We start from the raw sequence: 7,176 nt of genomic DNA, 5'->3' as shown, positions 1-7,176 counted from the left end.
ACTGGAGGATTTCTCACTCTTAAAGGGATGCCCCACTCTATTTACATCTTGGTGCGTTCCGGTCATGTCGAAACTCTGGAATTGGTACTTGAACGAGCCTCCAAGTCGGAGCTCCAAGTGGATTGAACAGTTATTCCGACATCAGAAGCCCTTGATGTATTTCGCGGTCATGTTGTATTTATGACATGTCAATGGGAAGCAATGATCTACCGAGGGGGACTATAATGAATGAATGGACTTTATTGTCATTGCTACAGTACAGGTACCAAACTAAATTTAGGAGGGGTGGCTCCCCTGGTGTTAGGAAAGGGGGAAAAAATAAAATAAAATAAAACGTTAAAAAAAAAAAAACAAGAAGGGAAGGAGCTGGTTTACATAAATAAAGGCTATGTACACTATCCACTGTACTATACTGTACAGATAGACGACTAGGGTTGTCATATTGCACAATAGTATTATTTCACATTTATTTAAAGTGACACAGTTTGCAGGCTTGAAATGTACATGTTTGTGCCTCAGCACTACACCTGATTTTTTTCAGTCCAGCAGCTGCCATCAATCCGTCCAGACTGTCCAGGGCCCAGAACTTAGGTCTTTGCTGTGTTCAGGGCCTGGACGGCCCTGTGGTAGAAGCTGTTCTTCAGTCTGTTTGTCCTTGCGGCCAGGTATAACGCACTATTATAGGGTTAGGGTTAGTCAACAGACTCTTATTTCACTGGTTGCACAATAAATGGAAACATACAGATAAATGTACATGATACAAAGTATCTACACAAAGTTGCAAGCTCTGCGGGAGAATGTTTGTGTTCAGATTGCTTGGCAACAGTCCAGTTCAAGTTCAAGACCAAGTTCAGTTGTGGAACTATTTGTGTTGGCGGAGCCAAATAAATTATTAAATAAACAAACAAAACATAATCTGTTGTTGCTTATTACTGTTAACTAATAAATGGCGCTTGTAGAACTGTTGTATAAAAGGTCAATTTCAGGCAAGTCAGCAGCCGATTTAATGTTCAGACTTTTATTTAGAAAAATGTGAATACATTTCAGCCTTGTTGAAAATCATTGACACATCGCTAGTCAACTAACTCAGCTTGTTTTGTGAGCCTGCTAACAATGTTAAGTAGTGTTATAGTTAACTAGGTAGCAGTGGGGATTACTCACCGAATCCATTGCAGTATTTTGGATTGACTAGTGAGTTTGTGTTGTGATTTTCCACAAGGTTGAAATGTATTTCCGTGTTTCAAAATAAAAGTTTGAACATTTTGATTGGTTGCCGACTTGTTACCCCTTTCACCAGACCGTGTCACATGTGATTTCCCACTAATAATTCTAGCACCACAGTCAACTTGGGTCTCTCACCAATAACACAAGAAGACATATGAACTAAAACAATGTTGTTTTTAGAGCCATTTGACAAGGGTTCTCCTCCATAGCTTGGAATGGTAATGGAACTCCGACGACATATAGGAACTTGTTATTGTGATGTTTTAAACTATAATTGTAATATCATGCACTAGTCCTTGTACTAGAGCTTTCTACAGTATGAATTTGAATGAGGTCACATTTTCTCAGTCCCAAACGTTAAAAAAAGCATATCAACATTAGGCTGAAAAACCGACTACAAAAAAATATCTGGCATTTTGGCAGTTTTCTCCTGTCCATGTGACTGCTCTTTGGGTATAGTTAGCCAACATACAGAATGTGGTGCCTGGTGGTATTTTGTCGTCCTTGTGTATTTCTTACAGGGGCCTGATATATAGCCTCATACCACAGAAGCTACACTCTTAGGCGATCACCTCACCATATTTATTTTGAATGTTTCTCAACTTCAAAGGAGGGGGGGGGGGAGAATGTCTGTTCATAGGGCAACAACAAGTCCATAGGCCCAGTGCCATAAAGAGCCATGGAATCCCAACAGAGCAATCAGTCAGAATGGTGAGAAACAGACCAGAGAAATAGGAGTGACTACGTTGTGACATCACAAGAAACTTGAGACCATCATTTTGAACAGCCCTCACATGTGCTCCCTTCCCCAACCCTCTCCCTTCCCCTTCAGCAGACTCTAAACTCCAGGCCAATTCCAACTCTTGAGCACAATAACACCTTGGGACCCAGAAAAAACATATATTTTAGAACATGCCTCACTACCTCTTTCTGCTTTAAATATATATCTCAATTTTCTGCATTAAAAGGTAAGTGAAACCATTCCTTTCTTCACAGTGTCTAGATGTTGCCACGTCGGTCATATATGGGTCTTATAAGGGGGTCTTAACAGGAAGGCTAACATGTCATGGACTCTGCTGTGTGCTTAGTCTAGCCAATTTTGGTTCAAATGCTTACCTCTTTTCAGACTTTAACAAGCTATTTAAATAAGTCTTCAAGTCAAGTCATACATGATGAGTGTGTTTTCCATATACTTTTTTATGTACCGTAGTTTATTTAGACAGTTCTAGAGTGTTAGCTGTAGTAGATTTCTATTAATACCGAAATGGAGTGGTGTCGTATGGCAAGTTGGAAGACTGGTTTGAACATGCCAGTTGATAAAGGTCACAGTGTGATATTTCTAAGAACCCACTGTCTCTTTGTGTGGCTAACTGACTGATTATTGAGCAGAAATGGTTCAAAACCAAACACATCATGGGCTCAACAGCATCCTGTGTACAACAGATGAATATTTTTGTTGCAAAACACTAGATCCACCATTTTCAAAAATGTACTTTCTTTTCTATAAGATGATTGCTGTCACCATGGCATAACAACACTTTGATACATTTGAAAAGTAGTTATCTTAGTTGATTATATAATAATCATATTCATCTTTTTCAGTTGTAGTCATATTTTCTTATTTATATTTATATTGCTTAAAGTCATGTAAGCCTCCCTAATCTAATGCATTGTGTACACTGTACACTGGACAGTATTAACAATCTTAAGAATTGTGGAGGACAAAAGAAAAAGGCTAATGCAAACTTTTTAGATTTTTGATTTATTCCAAAAGATGACTTTAAAGTTCCTAATCCCCAACGTGTCCAACGGTGCAACTACAGACCTCATGCCTATTGCTAAATGACCGCTAACAATCACCCAATGAAAATCATTTAGAAAAGAGAAACATATTACATAACATGTAATGCTATACATCCCTCTATGCCACAGAAACAGGAGTACGGGGATGTTACGTGTATACTGCTCCAGGACTGTGCTTTCCCTTTCCCTTGTCTGCCTCAGGCACATGTGTCCCTCCCTCCCTTCCTCACCCAGCCAGTGTTCTACTGTATCAAATGTGAGAGAGGGGGATTGCCACAGTAGTATTTGGATTATTCCACCGCAAACCACAGATATGAAGATTCATAAACTCACACAATTGTATTCAACTAGACATTATGTCCAGAAGAATTGTATACATTTATTTAATTGTACACAAAGAGTCCGCTCACACTGTTGCTCTGTTTTTGTGTGAAGAGAATGTCTATCCACTGTTCCAAATGTGCGTCACATGGTGGTACATTCTTGTCACATCTCTTGTTGGACTGCTGCAACTCCTGTTGATCCAACATAATGTCTCAGACACAACTGAGCAGGACCGGCTGATGAAACCATTGCAGATTATGCATTTTGTTATTATCTTGTTATGCAAGTCATCCAGTGTAAGAGACCAGGGAGCATAATAGTTTGTACTTGAACCGATAGGACTGATGGAGTGTCTAACACACTCCTTTGAGTTGCTGTGTTGGATTAATGAAAACACTCAAGCAGACTTCCTCCTGTACTCTGGGGCAGATTTCCTGGCTGGCCGTATTGAGTTACAACCACTATGTCTGGAAAAGCACTCAACACACCCAACAAAACATCTCCTACTGTGTGTGTGTGTGTGTGTGTGTGTGTGTGTGTGTCTGTGTGTGTGTCTGTGTGTGTGTGTGTGTGTGTATGTGTGTGTGTGTTTGTTTGGTAGTGGTGATTGTGGAGGTATGTCAGTTCAACCAGAGACATTTTCTATCGGTGAGAGCATAGTAAAAAGTGATATTCTGATTCCCAAGCCCTCAGCGCAAGCAGGGGCTTGCCTGACAGCTCACACACAACAAGGTGCCTGTCATGACTAAATTAATGGTATTTTTGGGTGGGTACTGTGGGTAGGCTAATAAACATCTATCCAGGAGCACATCATGTATTGGAATAGAGTGTTTAGCCATAGGGAGAGACTCACTCAGAGGGGATAACAAAATCCCAGATGTAGCAATTCAGCAATGGGAAAAGGAAAGAGTGACAGATGAAGGAATGTTGGTGGAATGGGTGTGGAAAACAGCTGATAGACATCTTCTCTAAACCGTAGGAGCAATAGGAGTGGAACGAGGGTAGTGGTGGCTTATGGAGAGAGAGTTGGATTGGGGAACCAAAGGTGCATCTAATGATCGCAAGGTCGGCAGATCGGTGGTTCAAACCCCGGCTGGCCATAATGTCGAGGTGTCCTTGGGTAAGACGCTGAACCCCAAATTGCTCCCAATGCGAGGGCCGGCGCCTTGCATGGTAGCTTGCCGCCATTGGTGCGAGAATGGGTGAATGAGAGGCCATTGTAAAGCTCTTTAGAATAAGGCGCTATATACTGTAAGTCAGTCCATTAAGGTCATGAGTTCAAATCCCACCTGGGAACGCCACCACTAGTGTACCCTTGAATAAGGCACTTAGGCCTAAGTTACTCCAGGGAGACTGCCCATGTAATCTCTCATTGTAAATAAAGTAGTTTTTTTGCGGGGGATAAAATCACCTGCTAAATGGTTAAAATGTAACAAGGACAACAAATTAAAACTAGAAATGGGGAATATTCAAAGTTTTTTTTTTAGGAAGATAAATAGTTAAATGGCATTAAGTCATAAACTCTCACTGAATACTCCCACAATTTTTCTTTCCCTCTCCCTCGCTCTCTGTCTCTGTCTCTTTCTCTCCCTATCTCCCTCTCTCTCTATCTCCCTCCCTATCTCTCGCATGTTCTCAAACACTGTCTTTTTTAAAAGGCTGAGCAAATAATATATTTAAGGACTAAGAGGATAGAGACATTATTGTCTTGCAGCCAATCTTGGTACGATTGGACATTGAATGAAAGAGACATCAATGTAAACTATCAACTGTTCTCAAATGGGGTAAGTCATCCTGAGAAATAGCTGTTCTTTTGTGTCTACATTAGTGTCACCAGTGTTGCTCTAAGGGAGGGTGTTGATAGAGAGTATACAACCTCTTCTCTTACAGCTCAGCATGGAAGATGTATTAGGGGTTAAGTTGTTTCCTAAGAAATATGAGTGTGACATTTTGTGGTAGGCATGTTGAAATTGATGTTTGGTTCTGGAGTTATTTTTTCCAGAGCTGGTGTGGTTTCACATGTGGCTTTTTTAAATGCTGTTGTCTTTTTCAAATGAATTTCTGCTTCTGGAAATAGTTTTCTACTTCTAACCAAGACCTCACCTTTTGGGATTTGACTACTATATATTTGTCCTATATATATACAGTATAAGTCCTGAAACCTCTCACCTCGTTTTAAAAATAGTTTTAAATTTACAAATGTGTTAAAGAAAGAGTGAATCATACAGTACAGTGTACTGTGCATACTGTAATGTCAACATGCAAGTGTTTGTCAAGATGTGGCCTTTGATTGGTATCTCAATGTCCCCCTTGTTTGTCTTGTGCAGTGTTGATGCAGAGAAGAACCATTCCCTGAATAGGTATATATGGAACAATTATTGTACGCATTTGAATACCATCTGTGGCATATTAATACCATCTGTGGTAGTATGCATGACTACATGATACAGTTATGTTCCATTGTACATTCAGAAAATGTCATGTGTATTTATTACATTTGGGAAATGTAATGGGTTCGATGTAAACAAATAAATAGAGTTGACCCAGATCATTTAGGTCATAAGATGTTTAAAACTCGATTAGTTTTTCTGCCAAATGGCTGGCCTGCCACTTTTTTGGGGTATACATTTGAACGTTGCAACAGAACCTCAGGCTTCATTTGGATGAATTCATACAAAAAGCAGAACAACCAAATTCGTATGAAATCTTACAGGTTCATATGAAAAGCTACGAATGTGTGGTGTGTGGCGGTATTAGGCGTTCAATTTGAGTGGTTAGGGATTAGGAACAGTAGTTGAATCACGACTTGTGTGGTGTTTACCTTATATTTGGAGTTATGATAAGGTAAGACAGTTGTACAAAGCTCATTTGATTTGAGGGAACCAGTAGGTACTGTATATATTCTGAACATAAATGGCCCAGGAACAGTTGAACAAACCCCAGATTGTCTCTATTAAAAGGTCTCATGTCCTCTACCTGCATCACATGTCATCAGTACACAGCCAACTCTTATCAAAGTGACGTTTGACAGGTTAGGCTACAAGGCTGTGATCTCCAGCAACTGTTGGGGGAGTTACAGCTGGTGAAAGCTGGACTTCCTCCAAACTGTGGAGCCACGTATCCATCCCAGGGGTGAGGGAAAAATTCTGGCTCGCATATAAATGTGAATTCCAACATCCCACATCTCTAGCGCTATAAAACTCTCTCAGGAGGGTTATTGAGTTTAGTTCAAAACTGTTTTGACAGTTGAGAATATGTTCTAGAGAGTAAGGTAAAAGGTCGAAAACAGAAACTAACTTTCAAATAGGATTATGACAGCTGGTTTCTGTGACGGCTGCTATCTGAGTCTAACCACTGTGGCATAATTGATGTGAAATCATGCTGCATTCGATTCTGTGTGAATTTCCTGTGTACCATAGTTCAATATCAACACTGTAACTCATAAGATTAGGTTAGATTCAACTTTATTGTCATTGCAGAGTACGAGTACCAGACAATAAAATGCAGTTTAGCATCTAATCAGAAGTGCAAAATAGTAATATAAAAACATGATATAAAACATGACAGTGATAGTGATAGTGGTACAGTATGGCAAGTACGGTAATTGAGGTATATACAGTTATGAGCTATGTACAGTTACGGTAGCTATATACAGTATGGTAGGTACAGATGCATAAATAAATGTGCAAAGGTAGTATTTGTAAACAGCAGTAGTGTAAAGGGTCATTGAGTGTTCACATTGACCAGGGGTGTGTGCAACCAGCAGTAGTGCAAAGGCTAAATTGGGTTGTCCACAGTGGCTGGGGGGGGGGGATACTGAGAGTC

At 40.0% G+C, this 7,176-nt stretch overlaps 1 protein-coding gene across 6 annotated transcripts in view; it reads left to right on the top strand.

The window, feature by feature from the left end:
- The first annotated feature begins 2,084 nt into the window (after window positions 1-2,084).
- The window catches only part of slc38a5b (solute carrier family 38 member 5b), a 30,458-nt gene continuing 25,366 nt past the window's right edge, over window positions 2,085-7,176 (top strand). For 3 of the 6 annotated variants that reach the window (XM_080534140.1, XM_080534141.1, XM_080534142.1), the window contains exons 1-2: window positions 4,954-5,135; window positions 5,679-5,711. The gene's annotated coding sequence lies outside the window, so the exon portion shown is untranslated. Of the gene's footprint in view, window positions 2,193-4,953; window positions 5,136-5,678; window positions 5,712-6,382; window positions 6,484-7,176 lie in introns of those variants that run through there. The other 3 variants (XM_080534143.1, XM_080534145.1, XM_080534144.1) reach the window with 3 other exon arrangements.

This window comes from Nansenia antarctica (assembly GCF_963989245.1).
Source record: "Nansenia antarctica genome assembly, chromosome: 6".
Classification (NCBI taxonomy): Eukaryota; Metazoa; Chordata; class Actinopteri; order Argentiniformes; family Microstomatidae; genus Nansenia; species Nansenia antarctica.
The sequence above is the reverse complement of the archived record's forward strand: the minus strand, read 5'-3'. Positions and strand labels throughout refer to the sequence as shown.